Genomic DNA, 24,735 nt, shown 5'->3' with positions numbered 1-24,735 from the left:
CCCTCTGCCCCCGGGGCTGGCAAACGTCCCGGCTCTCCCGCCCAGGCCACCGCTGCCCTCCCTGGGATCTCCGCCGGCGCTTCCTGGGGGGAAGAACCCCAAAGGCCTACACCTGCGGCGGCGACCTCTTGCTGCCCAGACCTTCCGCTTACTGGTAGCAGTGCCCCACTGTCCCTGGGAGACAGCCCTTTTCTCCTGCCCCTCCTTATGGCTGGGGCGGGGACAACTCCACCCCCAGGCTCCCACGGTGGGCCCGTAACCCTCGCCTCGCCCAAGGCTGACTTTTCTACCCCTCGCCGCCGCTACAGCAACAGTGATTGGTTCTGGGATGAGCATGTGACCCAATTCGGGCCAATGGGAGACAGATGTTACGATGCATGCGGACCAGAGACCCATCCCGTTGCTAGGGTTGCCGAGGGAACGGGATCACACCTGCAGGAGGCTCTCGGGAAGGAGAGCCTGCCTAACACACCAACATGGAGAAAAGCAGACCCCTGCCCCCATTCAGCTGTGCTCGAAGCCATTACTGTCTGAGCTTTTTAGTCATACAAGTCAATAAAGAAGTCTTTTTTAAGTTAGTTGGAGTTGTTTTTCTACCACCTGAAACCAAAATAGTCCTAAATAAAACATCCCCTTTTACTCTCAGTGAGTGCCATCTTCCTGCAATACAGTAAAGCCTACCGGTTAAGGGAGAGAGAGTGAGCCAGGTTCCAAAGCCAGCCCTGACACTGAACAGCTGTGTGACTTTGGGCATGTTAACTGACCTCTCTGAGCCAGGTTTCTTTACTGTACAAGAGGAAAACAATAGTATCCCACAGGGTCCTGTAATGATAGATGTGATGATCTCTGCAAACCGCCAGGCCCAGTAACCAGTGCATAGCACATAGTCATTGAACAGTAACTTCCTGAAGTCGTTTTGAGCCCTAATATTCCCCCACTGTACAATTCCTCTGATCTGGAAGACCTCACCCCAAGTTCAGACTCAGATCCCCTGCCCTTCGGTCTTTCCCAGGACAATCTTGACAACAACCAGGGAGTAACTGAGTCACTGGTTTCTTCTCAGAGGCATCTGAACTTTAAATCTGACTTCTTAATTGTGAGAGGAGGCACTCTGTTCCCCCAGAATAAATGGATTTTTAAGCCTCAGTGACTTTTGGAGAAGGGCTAATCCTTAGAATCTTTGCAATTTCAAATTGTGATCCACAGACCAGCAGCTGCAGTATCTCCTGGGAGCTCGCTGGAAATGCAGAATCTGTATTTTAATACCACCCACATTAAAGTCTGAGAAGTGTTGCCTCACAGTGTAAGCCTTACTTACACACTCTCCTCTCCTGACAGCAGGAAATGTGGGAATTAACAATCTGTTATTTCCACACTTGCCAGCTCCCTTCCTGCCTGGGACCTCTGTGAAGAGACCAAATGGCCAAATGCAAATCAACTGGGGTCCTAAGATTGTTGCTGGACAACAAAGAGAACATCAAGTGCTTCTCACACACTACACTGCTGTGCATGCCAACACCACGGATAGGAGCTTCTGGGTAGGACTGAGCTCCATCCCCTGGGGCTCTGAGCCCCTGACCTTGAATTTGCACAATGAAATTCTTGTCCTAATGGTGTTGAGGAGCAGGGATTTGTCACCAGGTGGGGATACTTCAGATCGTCCCTGGTAAGGGGCAGGATACAGATGGCCTGAGTTGTTTGCCAGCCACACGTGGGCAAAGCTTGCCGCTCACATGTGACTCAGACAGCTCCACCCCATGCACAGCTGAACATGTCAGCAGGAGCCAAAAGGGTTGGGGGGAGGGAAGTCCTGCGTGGAGGAGGTAGGTTCAGGCCTCAGAGGTGAGCTCGGAAGCACTTACAGGTTTCCCCTTGAGGAGGAAACGATGGGGAACAAAAAAGAAAGCGGAGGAAGCCACACTGGAAGGTGGGTGGGATGGAAAAAAGCATAAGAGGTAGCAAGCCAGCTTTCTTCCCCAAGCCCGGGAGCAGCTTGCTGGATAATTGCAGAAACAGGTCAGCCCTGGTTTCTGCATCAGAGGAACTTGACGGAAAGTGTTGCCAGGGTGGTCCAAGGCATAACTGTAAGGCTGGCTGATTGATGTGGGGGAGAGATTTAAGATAAAGGCATGGAGTGATAATAGTGGAATAATTTGGGGCTTTTGAGGTCCTTCAGGGCCCCTGTATCACAGGCAGCCACCTTTGGACACAGCAGGCCTTGACCAGTCACAGGAATAGCCCTGGCAGGAGGGAGTCAGTTTCCATGTCAACTGAGGGTAGGATGCCACCAACTGGGGAGTGGTGCCATTGCCAAGTCCTCCTGGTCTCCACCCCACACCTTCCACAGTGCTACCTGCATACACTTCATGCCTCTCAGAGGAGGAAGGGCTGTAACAGCCTCCTGGCCCTGGGGCAGGAGGTTCAGAACTCTAAACCCACTGGAGAGACCTGTTGCAAGGGGTTAAGAGGACAGACTCTAGGGAAGATAGGCTGGGTGCACCCAGCATGTGCACCTACTGAAGGTGACCTTGAACAAATCACTCAACTGTCCACAACCTCAGTTTCTTCATCTGTAAAATGAGAATAATAAAACTTGCTGTAGTAAAGCTTGAACAAGATAATGCAGGCAAAGCACTGAGCAACATGCTTGTTCCTGAGCAAGTTTTCTCATAAAGGGGTAGCTGTGATGGGCTGGGAACACACAGATGACCTTGCCTGCAGGGATCCAGGACGGAGTGGGCCACATGGGCGTCCCTACAGGGAACCCCAGCAGGATACAAGCAGCCCACAGTAACATTGACAACTGTAAGGTTACAAACAAGACCCAGTAGGAACACCAGGGAAAAACAGGGCAATAAAACGGAAGGAGCCCAGGCTGTGAACACAGCTGAGCTGCATTTGAACCTTGAATCCTTCCCTTGCTGAGTGACCCTGGGTGGTTCACTTAGCTTCTCTAGGGCACCCATGCTTTGCCTGTGAGGAGTTAATGACACTCCACCCTTCTTAGGGATGTAGGGGAGGTTGAGTGAGGTAACTAACACCTTGGGTGTTTAGCACGGTGCCTGGCATGGGGTGAGCTCCTTACCCCTCAGCACCCACAGGCCTCTGCTTTCTCACCTGCCAAGCACACCAGCCCTGCCCAGGGGCGTGGAGGAATGCACGCTCAAAAGTGCTTTGGAAGCACAAAATGCTCCACTGTTATTGCTGTTCCTTGGCACATCCCTCCATCCACCCTGGCCCCTAGCAAGTGGGGACAAGGCTTCAGAGCCTGGGATCCTCCTGCAGCTCAGGAGTCCCCTCTGACTCACTTCCTCACTGTAGCCATCTCCCCCGCTTCCCTGGGATCGGACCCCAGCTGTCGTTTTGCTCGTTGTTCGACTCTGCACGGGCTGTGTGTGTAGCACCCTAAGGGATGGGGCAGGGAGGGCCCAGGGGTGTGTGTGTGGGGGGGGTGGAGAATGGGGCTGTGGCTGCTCAGCGCCCACTACATGGGGCTGAGTTTGAAGCCTCCGCCACTTCCCCTTCCCAAACCAAAGTCATGGGGAACACTGCCCTGGGGACTCTGGGGGTCAGAAGAACAAAGGGAAGGACTCAGGTGTTCTGACATTTGGAGACTGGACAGGTGGCTGGGAGCCTCCCAGGCACCATGGATACGTGCATGTAGATGCTCACTCACAAACACACCTCCCCCAAAGAGCCCCTTTTGCCTGATTACAGGATGTCCATGTCCACCTTGGCCCAACACTCTCATCTCTACGAGGCTCTCTCACACCTGCAGTCTGAGACATCAGCTGGTGGGTTTGGCTTTTAGAATAAACCTGGGCCACTTGGCGGGTTTTGTCTGTCTGCTAGCCAGGAAGCCATGGGAAGCCTGCTCAGTTCCTCCCCACCCCCGCACTTGCCCACAGACAGGGGCGGCCCATGCAGTTCACAGCTAAACTTAGACTGGCAAAGGGCCAGAGTCACGGGGACGCAGGCGCTGAGGGAAGATGGTGGCCTCTGGGTGGGCCTGGGCAGCGGGCTGCAAGTGGCTGCCAGGACCAGTGGTTTACTCAGACCCGTTTATTCTGAGGCAGCCAGAAGCCCAAGACCAGCTGGGGGAAAATCTAAGATGGTGCCCTTCCTTTACTGGGGTCCCTCATTCCCCAGAGCCTAGCCCACTCCCCACCACAGCTTAATCCAGCGAACACCACTAAGAGTTGTCTAATAGCCATAGCTTCCATTCCTCCAGCTCTCACTAGGAGGTGCTGGGCTGTGTACAGTGACCACTGTAACTTTCTAAGAGGTGAGTGTGATCCCTGTTTTGCAGATGGGTTACCCAAAGCCCATGACACTAAGTAATTTTCTAGCCACAACACTAGAAAAGCCATAACTGGGCTGAGATTTGAGCCTATTCTGTCAGCCCAAGTTGTTCCACTGTGCTACATTTACAGAATACCTATTGAGCTCATGGAACTTGCTGGATGCTTCAGGGCCCACAGTGGTGGGTATGGCATGATCCATGGCAGTAAAAACATACAGTCCATGCGGGAAGGTAGACAGCCACTAATGCAGTCCCAAGACAGAATGAGATGTGGGGCATAAAAGCACATGAGCTACAGGCTACAAAAACACAAAGGAGGGAGAGAGTTTTATTCCTGTTCTCTGGGGGCCTCTCCTTGTCTGGAGACCTTCCCTGTCCCCACCTGTTGGGGAGATGGTGTGTATACCCTCAGCTCCACATTCCTCCTCCCCTCCTTCCAGACAGAATTCCTACAACAAACTAGGAACAGCTGGAGCCTGAATCTGGTCCCATAACCTGTTCATCACACCCCTCTGCCCCACCACCCACCTACTCCCACCCAGGGTTGGCTGAGTGCGGCCTTAGCCCAGGACCCATTTCTCAGCAGCCCAGTCTGCCCTCTGGGACAGAGGTTCTCAACGTGTTTACCAGCCACAGCACCACCTGGGAGCGCGCTGGAAATGCAAATTTTCAGGTGCAACCTTAGACCTGTTGATCAGAAATTCCAGGCATGGGGCCCAGCGTCTATGTCTTAACAAGCCCTCCAGGAGGTTCTGATGCAGGCTTAGGCCTGAGAACCACCCCTTCCCAAGTCAGGCGTCTTCTGGGTAGCAGGGTGGGGCCTGCGCAATGTCACAGCAGCCCAGACCCTGGAGCCTGTCAGATGCAATTAGCTCTGCTAATTACAACAGCAAAAGCAGCCCTCGCCTGGGCGTCACCGTCAGAGCCAAAAGGAGCAGCTGATGGGTTTCCTTTATGAAATGGAAGAGAGGAGGTGGCTGACGACAGCAGAGGCACTTTTAGCTCAGGCCTGGGGTTACTTGGATCCCTTTCCCACTGTCTAGGTTCTGGGCCCTCCAAGAAAGAAGGAGCCAAGAGAGACTCAAAGTGTCATAAGTTTGGGCTGAACCCCATTAAGGTATCCTGCCTGGCCTTGTGCTGGAGTTTCGCAGTCCCAGCTAACGAGGTACCCAGTTGTTTGGGGGGAAAGAAAGCCACGGATTTAAGAAAGCCAGGATTTAGAGCTGTAGTAATCTAAGCCCCACTTTACAGATGAGAAGACTGAGGCCTAATGAGGAAACATGCCTGACCCGGAGGGTGGGGTGGGTGTGCTTGAGGCAGGCTGGACGTCATCCCAGCGAGCATCTGGCAGGGATTCCTGCACAGAACAGCAGAGGGATAGTGAAAAGGAAGATGTTTTCATTAACAGCCACTTAGGAAGCAATTACTCCCTGCCAGGCAGGATGCTAAAGATTCTGCCTGTGTTGTCATTTAATTTGCAGAACATCAGGTAGTTGCACTATTGGTATCTTAGGGATGAAGAGACTGATGTTCAGGGAGGCCACTAAGATCCCCTGGTGTGCGTGCATAACTGTGTGTGAGCAGCAGCTCAGTTGAGTCTGCCCCCTGCCCGGGGGCACATCCCTGGCACCACTGTCAGTGGTAACCACCCAAAGCATCCAGGTCAGCTGTCCCTCAAGCTTCCCAGCCCTGGAAGTCCGGGACTGTGAGGAAGAATAGGTGGAATGCAGAGCACAAGTCTGACCCTGAGTGTGGAGCCCACGGGCGGGCAGTCTGAGCCCTGGGGAAGCTCCCCTCCCACGGCCCAGTCTACCCGTCTGTCTCATCCTCGGGTCCCTGCTTCTCTCCAGCAGGGCCCACGCCCTGCATGGGAGTCAGACAGGCTGCCCTGCCAAGCCCAATGCCACCCACGGTACCAGGCTGGCTCGGGGCCCCTCCTCTGGAGCCTGCCCCTGGAACCAGGCCTATCTCACCTTTCTCTGAACTCCTGCAGGTCAGGCCACCTTCCTGCTCTTTACTGTGTCACCTGCCAGCCCCCGCCTTCCTACCTACAGTTCCAGCATGGTCAAGAAGCTAAAAGTCCCCCTGCAGTCCCCAGGGCACCAGACCCAGGCTCCCATCATGTCAGTGGGAGGAGATGGTGGTGGCAGATACAGCTGTGAGAGTGACAGATCTCCACCAACTCCTTCCTTTTTGCCTGACTCAGGGCAGAGTTAGGACATGGCACAAATGGCTCAGTGACAGCAGCTCTGAGTGCATCAGCGCTCAACCCACTTGGCTCCTACACTTCCAGGACAGTGGCAGAAGAGAAAGGCCTCCAGGGCAAGGCCACAGCGCTGCCACCAGGGCACCTCTGGCTCAGGTCTCTCTTCACCTGCATCCCAAATGGGGACAGGGAGGGGATCTCTGGGGGTCTGCGCAGCACTGGGCTAGGCCCTGGTAGGAGGGGAAGAGGCAGGCAAGGAAAGGAAGTGAGGAAAGGGGAAGGAAGAGGACCAATACAAACCACTGAGAAAGTAGGTAGGGAGGGCGTGGTTCTGGGCTCCCAGAGCTTCCACTTCCTCTTCTCAGTGCCCTTGCAGCCCCCCTGCCTGCCCAGGCCCTTTCCCCCATCCCCAACGGCAGGACCTTCTACTGGCCAGGCCCACCTTCCTTGGACCTGCCACCCTGCTGCCACCGGGCCCCTTCCCCTCATCTCTTCCAGCCACCCTTCCTGAGGAGAGGCTGGTAACCAAGTGCCTGGGGGACAGCCCCCAGAGAGAGGGCACCAGGCTGTAGGCAGGGCTGAATGGCGAGGACGCTGGTCACCGGATGGCACATGTGTCATCTGAAGGAGAGAGCCACCACATCACATTTTGTGCATCCAGAATGGCAAGATCTTTCCTTTTTCCCCCAAGAGAAGCCAGTAATTTGGATTTTATAAAAATCTTCCAATTTTGAAATGTTGGCTGCTATTTCAAAAATTCTTTAAAAACCATGTGAGCCAAATAAAATATGTGGGCCACCCAGAGCCCGTGGGCCCGTCCGCAGCCCCTCCCCAGCTGGCCACGAAGCATTCCTCAGGACTCCCCTGGCTCCTACCCGCTCAGCAACTACCCAGCAAAGCTACCATCTCCTCTGTGTCAGGACTCCCTGAAACATCCCCCAGCCCGACCTTTCTCCCCAAACCCAGGCCTGATCCAGTGCAGTGCCTCCCGCCCGGTCGGCCCCAGCAGCCACGCTCGGAAGAATATCCTACCCAGCGCGTATGAGCGCCAACTCTGGCCAGGCCTTGCCGGGGCTTTATGTAAATGCCAGAGCAGGTTTGCTTCCTGCCCCAGGGCCTCTGCAAGGACTAGAGGAAAAGAGAAAGAGAGCCTGTTGGGGTTGGCATCCTGGTAACTTATTGGAAGCCTCCCCCTCTTCGAAGAGTGGGCCTTGAGGAAACTCAATGCTTTGGGTGGGTGTGACCAGGCCCCTCCTGAGTCCTGCCAGTGTGTCCACATGTAGACAGCAGAGCCTCACCTTAGCAAAGAGGCCTAATGGTTACGCTCGAAGGAGCACTTGGCATTACAGAGCAAGGTCTGTGATCCCAAGGAGACCCCACTGCCGTCCCCTAACCAGGGGAGAGCCCGGACTGACTGAGCAGGACCCTGGGCTCAGGAGGACTCAGAGGTCAATACTAGACCTTGGTGAGCGTGGGGGAGCAGGACAGGAGAGAGAGAGAGAGAGAGCAGAGAGAGCAGAGAGGAGCCCCCCATCCACGTGCTTGCTCGAGGTGGCCCCAACCATGAGGCAGTGAGAAAGTGTCCACTGGGCCGGAGCTGACCCTTTTGCTAAGGTGAGCCTGTGCTCTCTGTATGGGGACATCCCAGCTGGACTCAGGAGGTGCCTGGTGACACCCGCTCAAAGCATTAAGTTTCCTCAGGGCCCACTCTTGGAAGAGGGAAGAGTTTCCAAAAAGTCACCAGGATGCCAACCCCATCCTCTGGACTGGGTCAGGAGGGCGGCCAGCCAAGGCACAGGAAGGACAGCGGCCTGGACTCTGCTGACTCCGGGTGGGCGAGCCACGTCCTTCCTGTTCCCACACCCCATCGGCTGATGCACATCCGGGTGAGCAGGTGGAGAAGGCAAGGAAGCCATCAATCGCCCAGGAAGGACGGGTGTCCCTCCAGCCAGCTGCCCTGCCTGACGCCCCACAGCAAAGGCCTTACCCCACAGGACGTCACAGAAATCACAGGGTCTGGGACAGACAGACAGAGGCCTGGTGTATGCAGCTGCGTTGTGGGAAGGGGAGTGAGAAGGGACGACAAAGAGTACAACAGTCACAGAGACAAGGGAGGGTCCCCTGTGACCCTGAAGTGCTGGGCCACATCCCCTTTTCTCTCATCCATCCCCTCCAGGGCCCCTCGAGTCCAACAGTCACTGTGTGGTGTGGGTTGAGTGGCAGCCCTCAGAAAGATGTGTCCTTGTGCCAATGCCCAGCCCCTACGAATGTGACCTTATTTGGGAAAAGGGTCTTTAAAGACGTGATTTAATTAAGGATCTTGAGAGGAGATCATCCTGGATTACCCAGGTGGACCCTAAATCCAATGACATGTGTCCTTATGAAGAGACAGAGGAGAGGTGAGGGGACTCGGAGGCAGGGGTGGGAGGACGATGCCACAGCCAAGGGTCCTCTGGGGCCAGCAGAAGTTGCACAGGCCAGGAGGATGCTCCCCGAGGGCACCTGGAGGGAATGGGGCCCTGCCACACCTTGATTTCTGGCCTCCAGCACTGGGGCAGTTTGTTAGAGCAGCCCCAGGAGACTAACGCAGTTGAAGTCTCAAAGCGTGAGGCATCCTCCTCTTCCAGCCAGCTCCTAGCCATCGACTTTCCCTTTCTGTTTGGGGACCTTCTGTCTCGCTGCCATCTCTGACCCAGCCCTTGCTCCGCATCAAAGCCTGGGATTCTACGTAAGGCAGGGCTGTCACATCCTGGCTAGTGCAGACCTTTTGAGCTCTCTCTAACACTTGCTTCTCCCAGGTAGCCCCCACCTTGGAGGTCCCCCTTCTCTTGTTTCCATGCGACACAGGTCAGAGCTTTCAGTCGGATGTTCAGGGCCTGGCCCAGCCACTTCAGGTCATAGACTGTCCTCTGAACACCTCCTGTGCTCCCCCACCATTCCCCGAACCACCCACGCCTCACCTCTCCTTGGCCCAAGCCCTACCCAACTGTCCACATAGCAGGTCTGTCTCAGGAGCCACTTCCAAGGAGTGTTCCGGGTCCCTGCCCCCCAACTCCTGAGACAAATCCTTCTTTCTTGAAAGGGACAGAAGAACAAAGGCAGGGAGATGGACGTATTCATCAGGCCGCTCTGAGTGCAGGCCAGTGTCCTGTGTAAGCCAGGTGGCTCCACAGATATGCCCAGCACACAGCAGGTACCCAGCAAAGCCTTGTTCCCGTGCTTCTATCTGTAGCGCATCTGACTTAGTTAGCAGCCCTGGGGGAGGGGCCATCAGCCCATTTCCCAGGCAGGAGCCCAAGGTGCTGAGAAGGGGAGCAATCTGCTCAAGATCACACAACAGACCAAGGCTCCAGACCCCACTGTCTCCCTGCCATAGCCATCTGCCTTTTCACCAGCTGTATGCTCCTCGGGGCAAGGGCGGGGTCTTGTTTGTCCTTACAGTCCCCAAAGTGCCTGGCACAGACCTGCTCGCTGTGCCAAGGACACACACCATCCTGGGACCCACAGCTCACACAAGGCACTGGAGGCACCTGCTTTCAAAGAAGCCCTCCACGAGCGCAACCTCGCAGGAAGGATGAGTTTCCTACAGTGAGCCTGCCGGAAGGGACTCCCACCTCAGATTTCCACGGCTGAAATCTCAGGGCGTTTGTTAATTACAGCACTGCAGCCCTAGTTCCCACTGTCCTATACTGGCCTGGCTTGGGGGGGTGTTCCTCAGAATGTCCCCTAGCCTGTAGGCCCCCTCTCACCCGCAGGTGCTGGTACCAAGGGGACATGAACACCCACCTTGGGCCAGGGCTCCCCAAACTTGTCCCCTTTCTCTCTCTCCACCCTGCGTTCTGTACACCCCCTGCCTCCTTCATCAGGGCAGGGAGGGAGCCTGCACCGGGTGGAAGTCGGCTACAAACTGCATCAGACACAAGGGCTCCCAGGGAGGTGGAACCCAATGGGAGAGTAAACACAAAGGAAAACAAAGAGGAAACAAAGCCCTCCCTTGGCCACTCCTCACCCCCTCCTCGCTTTCCCTTTTCACGGAAGAAAGGGGACGGATGGAATTACACAAACTGCCAGCACTCAGCAGCCACCTTCCTTTTGATCCCCAGATGGGAACAAAGAGAGCCCAGCTCAGAAAGACACTCGGCCAGAGTTCCATCCTGCCTCTGGGGCACAGGGCAGGACGGCCCCTCAGGACTTTTCCACGGCCACAGAGGGGCCAGCTCCCCACCCCAGCCTCCCCACCCCACCGTCTCTTACCCAGGTCCCGGCTTCCTGGGATTGCAGCCCCAACACAGCAAAATCCCAGACTGTTCTTCCACCCCGACAGGTCCCCGGTCCCCTGTGGCTTAGGCGTACCTGACACAAAGCCTGGGCCCCAGCTGGGCTGGGGAGAGGAGGAGGGGTAGGGAGGAAGGGAAGCCTCTGGGCCTCCTGCACACACACACACACACACACACACACACACACACACATATCCCGCACACACTCTGCCTGCAAAGATCTAAAAACCTCTTTCATCTTAATAAAGGGGAACAACAAGAGACACAAAGACAAGAGGGAGGCCAACCCAGTTGTAAAAAACATCAAGAGCTTGTGGTCGGCTTCTTTGCTCTTCTTTGCTGGGGCTCTGCTGCTGGGACCTGAGCTGAACAACAGAGCCAGGCCTCTGCTCCCCTCCTCTCCGGAAGGCAGAGGGCCCCACACCGTAAGGCTAGAACAGTTAGCAAAATTGCTCCCAGAACTATCTATGACTACGAAGAGTCCCGCTCCCTGTGAATTACACAAATCAAAACAATGACAACAATAACCTACAACCACATCATTTTCCAGCCACAGGGACGCAGAGATAAGGAGTGATGTACGTGCTCTGCCGAGGCTCCCCGCACGTAGTAGGTGTTCAAATAATGCCTGCTTCCTGCATGAACCCATGACCCAGCAAGCTGCCACCAATAGTGTCAAGCTCACAAGGACTTACTCTCACTCCCAAGGTCACCCAGTAAGAGACGGTCCAAAGCTCATCAGCTAAGAAGAGCCGTTTGTAGAGGATTAGAGTACAGTAGCTAAGGGGCCAAACTCCAGGAGCAAGAGAGCCCGGGTTTGAACCCGGCTTTCCCACTTGCTGTGACAAGAATCCCCACTTCATGGCATTCTGCACATCAGTGAGGCTGTGCACACAGTCCTATGGCAATACTTTGTAAATGACATTGCTGCTGGCATTGGTATGGGTGATCAGGTCAGGTCTTCCCTTTGTTAAACCATCCTGGTTACATCTGGGAAGAGGGGGGTTATCAACACCCCTGCAGCTCCTCCAAAAGCCTGGGGATTATGATTGAGTTGTCTCCTCCACCTCCTTGTCTTGTAAAGCCCCAAGGGGCTGACACAGAGGGAGAGGAGGAAGTCTGGCCCCCAGGAGGCTCAGCAGCCGCCTCCCTCCCCCCAAGCCTGGCAACAACAACACCCACAGCTCTGGCACCAGCTTCTGAGCATCCAGCATCAGGAGGGGGCAGACTCTGCATGGATGCTGCACAATGAATGAATCAATGGAGTCAGGATTGGGAAAAGAACCTCACAGCTTTTACTCCCAGGAGCAGGAATGTGAAATTCCTGGAGTGGAGTGGGAAGGCCTGGATGAAGTCACTTCTAAATTCTTTCTTCCTGGGAAGCCCCCTGCAGCCAGGAGAGCAAAGCACTAACAGTGTAAGTACCCTGGGAAAGGTGAGCGAAATCCCCACGACACAGCCCTGGAGCAGCCCCTTTTGGTCCCAACCAGCCTTCACCTAACTGCAGGCCGACTCACTGCCTAGGTTTACCGAGAAAATGACACAGGAATGAACCCTGACGTGTTTATCTGCCTCACCCCCGGCAACCCCCTTCTTGCAGAAATGGAAGATAAACAGAAGATTACAGGGTTTGATACAGATGAGCTAAGAGAAGGAGCAGCGAAGTAACTCTTGGCAGAGTGACCGGCAATTCTCCATTTCTGGAGAAAACCAGACAAACCTCACAGCCCTGGCTCACCATGGGAGTTTCAGCAAATTGCAACTACTGCATGCCATGGATCGAGGCTCAAGCATGTGTATCACTCTCACATTAAATCTCTGAGGCAGGCACTTAGATCCACTTTGCAGACGAGGAAACTGAGGCATGGAGAGGTGAGGCCACTCACTCACCCAGCATCACAGAGCCAGGATGTGACTCTCAAGCCTGCGGTCTTCCCATGCTGCTGTGCTGCCCAGCGACCTGGTACCTTCGGGCTTTCCTTCCCTGCACTGTTTAGGGAAGGACTGGAGACGATTTAGATGAACTCTGGGAATGAGGCAGGGAGTTAGACCTATTGAAATCATGAGGCTCTTTCCACCAAGAGATTCTGAGTGTGACCTGGGCCATTTGAGGTGGCTTTTCGGCCAAAAGGAAGGGGAAGCCTTCTCTGCAGTTGATAAGGAAAAGGGAGTGAGGGCTCTTTTGGCATGGGTGGTGCCTACGTGTTAGGATGAGGCATCGAGGAGGAAGTGGCATGGATGCGCTCGGGCGTCTGGGGGCAGCACACAGGGTGGGACTCAGGCACCCCCTGTTCCCCTCCCCTCCAGCCCAGGCATGTGCATCCCCTGCCTTCTCAGTGACGCTGGAACAAAGCCTCAGCAAACAAAGGACGCTTTCATGAACTTCAGGCGGGTCCCCTGACTGCTGCTAAGAGGCTATTGAAACAGGCTCCCATGAGAACAGCGTGTTATGAGCACATGGTTTTGCACCAGCAGGCAGGGCCAACATTATGACAACACCCTCCCTTTCGTTTGATACAGGCTGGGAGAAGACTCTCCTGTATCAGTGTCACGGAAATGACCTAGAGGGGAGGGAGAAAGCAGTGACAGCCCAGGATAGCGGCAAAGCTGAGCCCCTCCTCCCAGGCGGTTAGTGTCCCACTGTGTTATGCACCTGGAAGTGAGTCATTTGATAATTGGGGGCTTTGTAATTTTCCTAGGGACTTCCATCTGAGGATCTCAAAGTGCCCTGAATACTATCCGTTACTAGTTGTTACTGTCTCCATTAAACAGACAAGAAAACTGAGTTCCATCTGCTACTACCACAGAGTGAGTCACAGCAGGAGGGGACCAGGCAGCTCAGGCCTGGAGCTGGTGGTCTGCCTGCTATCTTCTCACCTTTGACACAAACTCTGTGGGATTCTTTATGCCACTTTTATGTTCATCGGGCTATGGTGTCCAAGCAGAGGTGGCAGAAAGAGTCTAAGGCTTTGGGAGAGAGCAGATCTAGGTTTGAATCTCATCTCTGTTGTTTTTAGTTTGGGGCAAGTGCCTTGACCTCTCTGAAGCTGTTCCTTCACCTGTAAAACTGGGATAACACTCACCTTGAAGGGCTTCTGTGAGGAACAGAAACAAATAAATGTAAATTCCCAGGATGGCGGCTTTGCTCAGAGTAGGTGCTCAGTTAATGAAGCCATTATTTTTTTTAAAGTCTATTTTACTTCTGTGAAGAAAAGGTCATGACAATTGACTTGGGGACCAGATTTGCAAATAGAATAATAAACTTCAAATATTCTTCTCTGCTAATGATACTCTAATTTTCATTTGTAATCCTGGAAAAGCTAGGTTCACACAAAAACGAAAGCAATTACTTTAGGCCCTGACATGCTGGACATCAGGGAAGCATTTGAAGTTATGCAACTGAATTTGCACAAAGCAAAAACTTTAATCAGATACCTTCAAGAGGAAAAACAAGGCAGTTCCTGTTACGAAACCTCTGTGGAGAGAGACTACCATGTCATCTAGCTTTTCACCTTTATTCAGGGCGAGGAGTTCTCCCTTTCCTGTGTCTTTTACCCCTTGTGTTGGAATTTGGCAGCCCTTGCTTAGGAATTTCTGTCTTGGGCAGAGCAGGAAGCATCACATACTAAGATGTGGCTGAAGCCACAGGTTGCCAAATTAAAAGCATCAGAATTGCCAGGTGAGTTCACCTTGTAAACAGTGCCACTCCCAGGTGGGACAGGGCCGACACCCCTGGCTGCCCTGTCCAACACCACGCCCCAAATACCACGTATATCTCAACCTCCAACTGCAGGGGTTCCACAGGTTCAGTTTAACCCATCGAGAATTCTACAGGGAGGTGAACTGTCAGGTGGATTTCTATAGCCGGCCCGTCCTACCTCTGGGGAAGTGGATTCCCTATATTCCTCCTCTCTGTGTGCTTTCAATCAACTCCACAAGGCCAGTGAACCAACCCCCAGCACAGCTGCGCATGTCAGAGGAGCGCGATTGCTCAATCAATGAAGCAGCCCCATAGTAAAGACATGAGCATCCTTGTTTCTCACTTTCTCTTGGGGGTGAGGGTGAAGGAGGGAAAGCCACTTTTCTGATGGCCCCATCACTCTCCAGCCTGCCCTTCCTCTAACCCTCCTCACAGATCCAGGCTGCAAGAGCCCCCGTCAGGAGTCCCGCTCAGAGAACTAAAGGTGACCGCAGCTGTCAGCACTGGGCTCTTTGCCCTTGGGCCAGGCCTAAGGCCTAAAGATCCACCACCAACTGACTCACAGCCTGGACCACGGAATCCAGCCCTCCCCTCTACCCCTCGTCTCCTGTAGCCCATCCTCTCCCCTGGCTCTGGGAAACACACCTGTGGATGTGACGCCTTCTCTGTCCCTTCCCTCCAACATGTGTCTTACAGTTGAGGTTGATCTTTCTCCTCCATGCCTGTCTCAAGGTGGAGGTGTTGCCTTGGGTAACAGTGATGTCACCGGCAGGGTGCTTCCATTCCACTGATGTCATGGGGTGGGCCACGTGGATGGAGGGGGAATGTGCTCTCTCTGGGCAAACACCACAGGCCCCAAACCCTCGAGGAGGCACCTACAGGCCTCTGTGCTCTCCCAAATGACCCTCTTCCTCTCCCAGAAACCTCCTCACCCTTCCTCCTTCCCTGGTTGCCTGTTACGGGTCCTGCCCCAGACCTGCCTTTCCCTCTCCCGGAGTCGTCCAAAAGGTCCAGACAAGCAGCTTTGTCCTCAGCTCCAAACAAACCACTAGGAAGGGCACCAAGGATCTCCCTCTCCCTGTCTGGGACAGTCTGTGTCTCTGCGGCCTTGCCCTTTGGCCAGGCCTCAGAGGAGGGAGTAGTGAGCTGACAGGGAAGCTGGGGGCCCAATTCGACAGAGAATGTAGGTCCTCGATTGGCCTCTACCGCCCTGAGGAGCTCGTACAGGCCAGACTGCCTGTCTGTGCCAGGCGCTGTGCTCAGCGCTTTCTAGGCTTCATCTGGCTCAGCCCTCCAACAGCTCGATGTGGGGTTATGCCCATTTTACTGATGATGAAACTGAGCCTTGGAAGAGTCAAGGCGCTTGCCCAACTACCTAGAACCGTAACTAACAAGTGGTGGAGCCAGGACTCAACCCAAGTGTGGTCCTCTCCAAAGCCCATGTGGCCACACCTTGGCTCTGGGCCCTGGAGATGCAGCTCACCAAAGATGAGCCATGAGGGGCCTGGACAGAGACCAGGAAGAGCCCTTTAAATCCAAAGAGGCCACTGGGCAGGGCAGGTGGCCTGAGGCAGCCAAAGCAGGCACTGCCTTAGGACTGCTTCACCCCCAGGATCACACAGGGCTGCTGTGACAGGTGGCCAGCCTTGGCCCTACCACTGCCCACGGCCTCCGTGCTGATCAGGGATCACGCATGTGCTTTCGCTCTGTGCTTGGCTTCCTATTGATCCATTCAGGTCACCTGATCATCCTCTTGATTTGCACGTAGCATTTACCCCGTGGCCTGGCCCCACAACCCTGAGATTGTGCAATAGTTATTTAACGTATGCAAATGCAAATCTATGTCACTGGGAGATCATGCTTGCAAAGCACTAAACAAATAAATAAACACAAAGAAAAATCACTACATTATGGAAGAGGGAAGGGAGAAATCCTACCCTGAGGGCACTGGCCAGGTTGATTTGAGTATTTGGCCTGCCTGGCCAGTACCTCTCCACTGGTGAGAGGACCCCAGAGGCGGGCAGAGCCCTGCATGCTTGGCCATCACTGCCCCTACCCTCCTGCCTGGCTCTCACTCCAGCTTTGCTAAGCACAAGCCACCTTCTGACCTTTGGTTTCCCACCCGGCTTGTCGAGGATGAAGGGAAGAGACAACATACAGTCTCTGTGATGTTCACAAAGTCTCCTTGCAAATTAATAAACGAGCATTCTGATTTGTGTGCCCACTTCTGGGAGCCTTCTCGGGGTGACTCAGTAGCTTCAGTCCAAACCACTCAGAAAATTTTGGAAATAGGGTTTCTGAGTGGGCACAGCTAAGAGCCATCCCCTGGGACGGGTGACATGATCCAGGTAAACACCACCTGTGGGCAATCTGCTGGGCGCCAGCTGGCCCTTCCCAGGAGACATCTTGAGTTCCTCACTGCTGAGAAGCTGGTATTGTTCCACGTGTCTATCGACAGTTGTAGTAAAATGCTTGGTTCCAGCTGATTAAGTGCTCAGCTGTATGGTGTGGAAACCAAGGGAATATATACATGGAGCTGTGAAATGGCGTTTTGGGACAAGCGTGGGAAGGGCATCTGCAGGTGAATAGGACTTGAACAAGGAAGGAAGAGGACACAGATGGGGATTAGGGGCTTGGAAAATCGGGACAGCACGTTTGGACATTCCTCACCTCCTTCCACTCACTTTCTGCCTAGGTTGGGGCCTTTTCCCTCTGCACCACACCCAGGTGGCACTTACTCATCACTCTCCCACCAGGCCCCAAACTGGATCTGCCACCTCACACACCGCCTGGTGATTAAGGAAAGTCATTCGATTCTTGGGCCAGGCCTCCGTGTCAGCCATCAAGGCTGGGCTTGCCTGTTTCTTTCCTCCTCTTTTTCCTGCCAAATGAGTCTTCCATCCTCCTCCGCCTGGGCTGAGGGCAGGTATCTCTCCCTTGACAAAGAAAGAAAAAGGCGACTGCTCTTTTCCATGAGGGTCCCCAACTAAACTAACTTTTTAAGCTTAACTTGCTTCTTGTTCTGTGAATGCTCAGTGATTAAGACTCAGCTTCCAGGCTCCTGAACACTTAACTTCCCTGTGCCTTGGTTTCCTCATCTGTAAAATGGGGATAATAATACTAAACTCATAGGGTTACTGTGAGGATTAAATGAATTTATACAAGGTAAGTGCTTTTGGAAAAAAAAAAAAAGCTGCTGCGAATGGTTGTACAAGTGGTACACTGCTCTAGGGCACCGGCTGGGGAGATGAGCATGAATCTAGCGCATACGCTGCTCTCCCAGCTCTGAGTCTTGACTGTGTCTACCCGGATGAGGCTTTATTCCTAAATGGTACCAAGTGCCATACTTTTGCTGAGAGGAAACACCTTACTCTAATTCACACAAGGGACTGAGTAGGCCAGCAGCAGCCCTGGAGGTTCATATTATTAACATCAACTGTCAGTATCCTCATGGCTCTGCCTGCCTTCCCAGCAAGACTGGATTAGAGGGGGATCCAGGATGGACCAGTCTCAGCCAAATAAAGTCCTGCTTCTCAGCCCCCTAGCACTCTTGGAGCACCTGCCCCTCCCTTAGTACACTTCCGGATCACAGCCCCACAGGCTGCCGTACCACCTCATCCCCGTCCCCACGGTACCACCTCATCCCCACCGAGACACTGTCAACTCCAGACATGGAACCACAGAGCCTCAGACTCTGAAGGCACCTTTTCCTTCGTACCTGTTGACAGCAACCTGTCTCTGCTGACAGTGACTCGTAGTAGCACAGTACTTGCTGAGGAGCTCTGGTTGTTGGAAAGTTCCTTCTTGCACTAAACTGAGACCTGTCTCTCTGTCTCTTCTAATTAGGGAGTCTCTGAGGCCAGACCAAGCAAGTATTCTCCTCTCAAGCAACAATGCCTGAGATACCCAAAGACCACAGTCATGTCCCCCTAGGCTTCTCATCCCTGTGTACCCTTCTCCCTCACAAGACGCACTTTCCAGACCCTCCACGCCAGTCCAGTTTGGCAGTGGGTGTCCCTCCCAAGAAGGAGCATTGAGAACTGGGCTAGGGACCTCCATCAGCCCAACCCTACCATTGCCGGGCTCCATGCGTGGGGTGTACAGTCACTGTTCCCATGGAGACTGTGCACCCTTTTCATCGACAGAACCCACCCACCTTCTTTCTTTTTATTGACCCCAGAGGGTCCAAAAAGGGAAAAACACAGAATCAGGTTTCTCCCAGACAATACCTGCTCAGATGGGGCAATTCTGCCAGAAGCCTCTTCCCAGAAGTTCCTGCCCCTTCTTGCCCTCTGATAAAAAGTTCACCCACACACTCTCTTCTTTGTTTCCCTCATGGGTGCTGCAGGAGCAGAGAGGTGACAACTTCTGGGATGATGACATCACGTTAAAAGTTCAGATCCTTGCCCCCTGAACGCCAGAGGTTGAAATGGTTGCATCTTTGAAAGTCACCGAGTTGGAGGATGGCACTTGAACAGAAAGCCTTTCCATCCACTCAGGAGGGCAGAGTCAGTATAACCACTTCATGGTTACCCACAAGTGGAAAATCTGAGGGCAGAATGGCCTGGAGCAGCAGCAACACACAGGGAATTAGCAAACAATGAAAGCCACTTAGACATGTGGGCGGCAGGGAGGGCTCAAAAACATAGCCTTTCGGTTTTTATAAGGAGGGAACGACAGCAATTCTGCTTGTCTGCCACCCCATTTTCCCGGCTAACCTAGGCCTGTAACTCCACCAACCACGGATTAACTTAGCTGGCAGCCTCTCTGAGGTACACCCGGTTTGTAAAATGGAAAGGCCCTGGGTCAAATGCAAGAGAGGAACAAGGAAATAGAAGGCGACCCCGATTTAGATCCCAAAGACCAAAATCCAGGATGCTACCAGTTTCCCACACTCTTCTAATTTTGACCAGGCAGAGGGGCGAAAGGCAAAATGAGGTCCCTGCCGGGTTCAGTAAAATATTTTCCCTTCCTGGTCGGCAGCATTTTTATTTTTAAACGGAAAGGACCTTGTCGGATGGGGAATCCAGCCGTGGGGCTTCTGAGTCCCTTCACCTGGCAGCCAGAATGGCGGAGGCACAGGGACGGGGTTGAGGATGGGGTTAGGAGTCGGATGCAGAGAGTATTTGCAGCCCCAGGAGAAAGTCTACACAGCGTGGAGTCTCGTCCTTTAGTAGTCTTGAAAGAGGAAGCTGCGGGGGGCTTTATCCGGCCCGAAGCAACCCCGTAACTCCGCTGCAGAAACTGAAAACAAACTTCTCTCCTACTCCTTCCTTGCAGGAGAGGAGGGAAGGAACAGCGGGAAGGGAGGAGGCTAGGGAGCAGGGCGACCCGGCTTCTCCTTCTGCTGTAGCACTCTGCTCAGACGGTGAAAAGTAACGGATCGTCTGGACACCAGCGACAAAAATGTGGTCCCGCTCCGGGCTCTGAGGCTCCCAGGCTCCGAGGCCCGGTGCGCCTGGAGAAGGGGCTGCGCGCTGCGCCGGCTGCCGCCCAGCGCGCCCCGCTCCGCGGCCCTGACGGGAGCGGAGACCCCGGCGCATCCCGCGCCGGAGGAGGGGCCGCGGCAGGACAAAGCGCCCCGCCCCGCACGCGCCTTTGGGGGTCTCCAAAGTCAGCCGCCCCGGGGGCCGCGCAGGCGCCCGCTTTCCTCGCACCCCCTGCGCCCCCCCCAGCCGCCGTCTCGGGCGCAGCTCCGCCGAGTCCCCCGTCCTCATCGCGCCCTTCCTTCAGCGCACGAGGCGATGGGCTCCCGGCCCAGGACTTACGTTTGGCCTCGGTCCCCGCTCCCCGCCGCGGGGGGACCGCGCGAGCGCAGGCTCTGCGCACGGTCTGGGGCCCCGGCCCCGCTGCTCGCAGGCGGCGGCCGCGAATGCGCGACTGGGAAGCTGGGGGGACGCAGACGGCGACACCCGGGCCGCCTCCCTCCTTCTGGCCTCCTTCTGCCGGGCTCCGTAAGGTTTAAGAGTTGCTCATTTCCTGGATGTCACAGAAACTTTTCCCTCCTTAGAACAAAATACCCGCCTCCATTCCGGGCCTCGGAAGCTCCTTAAGGAGGACCGTATGGGTTGGGGGTTGGGCCCAGGGTCCGCCGCGATCTGCCCAGTGACCACCCTCCCTAGAAACTCCAGGCGGCACAGCAGAACTGGACAGTGACTGGGAGAGACGGGATCTGGCCGCTGGATTAAACTGGTGACGGCGGACGGAGCCGCGAGGAGGACGACCTTAAAAGTCGGTCTAGGCTGCGGAACCGAAGGGGTTAAGTCACTGCAAGTCTACGAGCGTTTTCTGCGGCGCGTTTTACAAGCGGCAGAATTCCTGGGGCCACCTATTTTGTCCCTTGGAGGAAAGTATAAGTTGAGACACAATGCCGGCCTTTTTCTCTTTTGCGGCTCGAATGGATTAAAATAACTCACCAACTTTTGCGATAAATGCACGTGTTGCCTTTCTCTCTGAGTAAGCGGGCACAAGGGAGAAAAATGACCAAATGCTGTAGGCGGCGCTTTAGTCCCCAAACCTAGTTATAGTTGTGAATTAGATCAAATATTACTATCCGGATTTTAAAGATGAGGCCAGGAGGCCAGTTGTTCATGAAATCCACAACCTTCTATTATCTTCCCTTTGTGATCTGCCCAAATCCTACAGACAGTAGAAGGGGCCGGTAAGGGTCTGAATGAATTCTATTATATTATACATTAAGCTGCTTTAGGGGCACCAAATGCCAGTGAGGGCAGGCTGGAGAAACTGGAACACACTATCCAAAGATCATCACCGTTGCTAGGGCTATTTGATCTTAGATCACCTTCTTCCTTCCCTCCTTTGCTTGTTTCTAGCCAAATAACTTTAACACTCCCCTGGAAGACATTAGGCTGAGTCTGAAAGACAAACAGGCAATGAGAAAATTTTCTAAAAATAGACCTCTTGGCCCTTGGCCCGGAGTACTTTTATTTTCAAGCTTCTATTGCTTCTGAAATCCTTTCCTTATGTGAGGGATAGTTATGAGAGAATTTTGGAGGCTGGTGTGTATATATATATATGGGGGGGGTGCTCACCCTTGCTCCCCAAAGCTGGTGGGGAAAACTCCTGGGAGGTGGGGGCACAGGACTGAGCCCTGTAATCCTTGGGCTAAGGGTTTAGGGATATGCTGGCATGCAGAGGTTAGTGCTTGAATGCCCTCTGGGATAGTCATCCCATCTGCAAAGTTGTTTCAGCAATTTCTAACCAGCTTTGTATGTTTGTTTATTTTAATATAAGCGACATTTATTATATGTGTTTTTCTTTTATACCTGATGATTTTACCTTGTGACCAGATGGCCGCTTTCGTGGGTTCCTGTCTGCTCTCAGGGCCACCGTCCTAACCTGGCACCTAAGCTGCTCACAAACTGGCCTCTACTTATCTTACCAACCTCTTATCTCACTCCATGTTCTGCACCAAACTCCTTGCAGTTCTTGGAACTTATGCTTCTCAGAATGTGACATGCTGTTTGCTTGTTTTTTCCTCCCTTGGGTATTTACACATGCTCTGTTTAATATTTTCTGCTTGCAACTTTCACCGCACCTCTTCCTCCAACCTGTCACCCCAGTGTACATACACATCATTTTACCTGGCTAATTACATGCTCAGTCTTCAGGTCTCAGGATAGGTGATTACTCCTCCAGAAAGTCTTCCTTGAATTCTCATGCCTGGGTTGGACACCTCTCCTATGCAGTCTATGTAGCACCTGGTGGTTATTCTATCTAGAAAGGGTTTTTAAAAGATAGGAAAATACAAAGGATTCATCTTCTGGGAACACTAGGGGTCAAGAAGTCAGGGAACCCCTGCTTCAAACACAGAAATGCTGAATAAAATGTATCAACAACTGAGAGAAAGGGGGATCTCCAGGTGTGAGGCAGGTAGAGGGAACTCAAAGGCATGACAAACATCTAAGGACTGAGGAGTACCCACTCAGGGATTGCGGGTTAGTACCTGTTCAGGCCTTGAGTTCTAGCAAGATAGGAATCTGGACTTGAGACTCCAGCCTAAGGCTGGGACCCTGGAAAGGCTGCCTTTTAGTAACAGGGGGGTGGGGAAAAAAACCCTCTCCTATTGTAAACCTTCATGTTAAAGTCAAGATAAGAATGTCCTCTTTCACCTCTATTAAAAAAATTTTATTCATTAAGAATATGTTTGGCTACAAGTAACAGAATACTTGACTATAATTTTAGAAGTGTCTAAGACTATAAAAGGCTTAAACAAATAAGGATTTATTTTCTCAAATAAGAGGCCTGTATATAAGAAGGCTGTTTTGGTTCAGTGCCTTGATATGTTAGGGCTGGTTAAAGGTTATGCACACTTACTGTTTTGATACATATTGCAAAATTGCCCTCCAAAGATGTTTCACCAATTTAAACTCTTGCCCATAGAGAATGAGGTCACCTATTTCCCCACATCATTGCTATTGTTGGGTATTTTCTAACTTTAGTTTTCTCCTTTTATAGGTAAAAAAAAAAAAGATATCTCAATGTCTTCATTTATATTTCTTTGATCATGAGTGAGGCTGAACAGAACATTATTATAACCCATCTTTATGTCTTTATTTACGAGTAGTCAGTTATAACTTTGCCTATTTTTCTGTTGGCATGTGTGTGTGTGTGTGTGTGTGTGTGTGAGAGAGAGAGAGAGAGAGAGAGAGAGAGAGAGAGAGAGAGAGAGAGAGTAAAATGGAATTTTTTTTTTTACATGAGCATTTTAAGTGCTAGATGAGGCTGCAAATTCCATAGTGAAAGGTGACTGATAAGCAGTAGATCAACTTGCAGGGCAGCTTTACACCACATTTCACAGTCAGTAACATTGGAAAATTTTTAAAAAATTAAATACACGGGGACAGATTTCCTGTCCACCCCTATCTGTGGTTATCCCAGTATCCAGAATAAAATGCATGCCAATGGGGGAGATAGGAAGCCCATGCTAGTTATTAAGCATCTGAGGGAGAGGAAAAAAAAGGCACTTTCTTTGATTTGGTCAATCTCTCACTACCCTGAATTCAACTTTGCAGGGAATTTCAAGAGATAATAGCAAGTTAGTTTACAGGATGTTTTACTGGAGCAGGCTGCTTTGCTGAGGCCTCAGAGCTGTCAGCTGAGCAAGATGGATGGCTTGCATTTGGCTATTTGACTCTTCAAGGTTAGTTCTGGCAATACCCCATCTCTAGGAATGTGGGAGCCTGCAGGCTTTTAGACCTTATTTCCTGACAAAAATGAAGCCCAGAGAAGTTGCAAGGTCACATTGCTGGTTAGTGACAGAATAATAGCTAAAACTTACACTATATGCTAGGTATTACTGTAAACATTTTACATATACCACCTCATTTAATTCTCATAACAACCATGAGAATTAGATTTCCATTTAACCAGTGAAGGACCTGAGGCCCAGAGAGGCTAAATAACTTGCCCAAGGTCACATAGCTTGGGAGAGCCAGGATTTGAACCAGGCACTGGCTCCAGAATCTTGCCCTTAATTGCACACTGTATCTTTTTGTTCAAAGGTATACTATGTTTTCTCTTTTTGTTTACTGTATCTTTTTCCTTCAAATGTACAACTGTATTGAATTTCCCCAAGAATGAAATGACAATAATTAGACAAAGTGTTTTTCAAAGTTTTTTTTAACCTCACAACCCAGTATACTCACCCGTACAAGTGCATTATAATCAAAAGACAGATTTCTTTAAAACAATACATATAATCTGTTATGTTCCCTCTTGTTTTTCTCTTCCCATCTCTTACCCTTTTTTTGAAAAAAATGCAGGCCACAACTTACTAATGAGTCAAGATCCACAGTTTGAAGAAATGCTTCTTTAAACCACTCTCCTAGCTCACATATCTGTTGTGAAAGCTGTTGTTGGTTTACATGTTAATTTTCCATCTGCACACATCACTTGGAGTGGGAAAGAACTGTCAGATAATGTCTGTCCAGCTATTTCTGGTCAGTAGGTATTTATTGGTGTCCTCATAGTTAATGTCTAAAGATGGCACACTGGGCTTTAAAACAAATCACCATGCTGTCATCTTAGAAAGACCTTCATTCACTTATTCACTCATCCATTCATTCATTCAACAAATATTTCAGCACCTGCTCTATGCCAGGCATTGTGCTAAATCAGGAGTTGGCAAACTATGGCTGGCAGGCCCAATCCAGAGCACCACCTGCTTCTATAGAGACAGTTTTATTGGCTCACAGCCGTGCCCATTCCCGTGTGTGCTGTCTGTGGC

General features: G+C 52.4%; 1 protein-coding gene across 1 annotated transcript in view; it reads right to left on the bottom strand.

The window, feature by feature from the left end:
- The window catches only part of LOC123649623 (inositol 1,4,5-trisphosphate receptor interacting protein), a 31,098-nt gene extending 10,670 nt beyond the window's left edge, over positions 1–20,428 (bottom strand). The window contains exon 1 of the mRNA XM_045567774.1: positions 20,255–20,428. The gene's annotated coding sequence lies outside the window, so the exon portion shown is untranslated. The remainder of the gene's footprint in view (positions 1–20,254) is intronic.
- Positions 20,429–24,735: the final 4,307 nt, after the last annotated feature.

Source organism: Lemur catta, chromosome 14 (genome assembly GCF_020740605.2).
Source record: "Lemur catta isolate mLemCat1 chromosome 14, mLemCat1.pri, whole genome shotgun sequence".
In the NCBI taxonomy this organism is placed as follows: domain Eukaryota; kingdom Metazoa; phylum Chordata; class Mammalia; order Primates; family Lemuridae; genus Lemur; species Lemur catta.
Note: the sequence above shows the minus strand (reverse complement) of the source record. Positions and strands in the feature narration are given on the sequence as shown.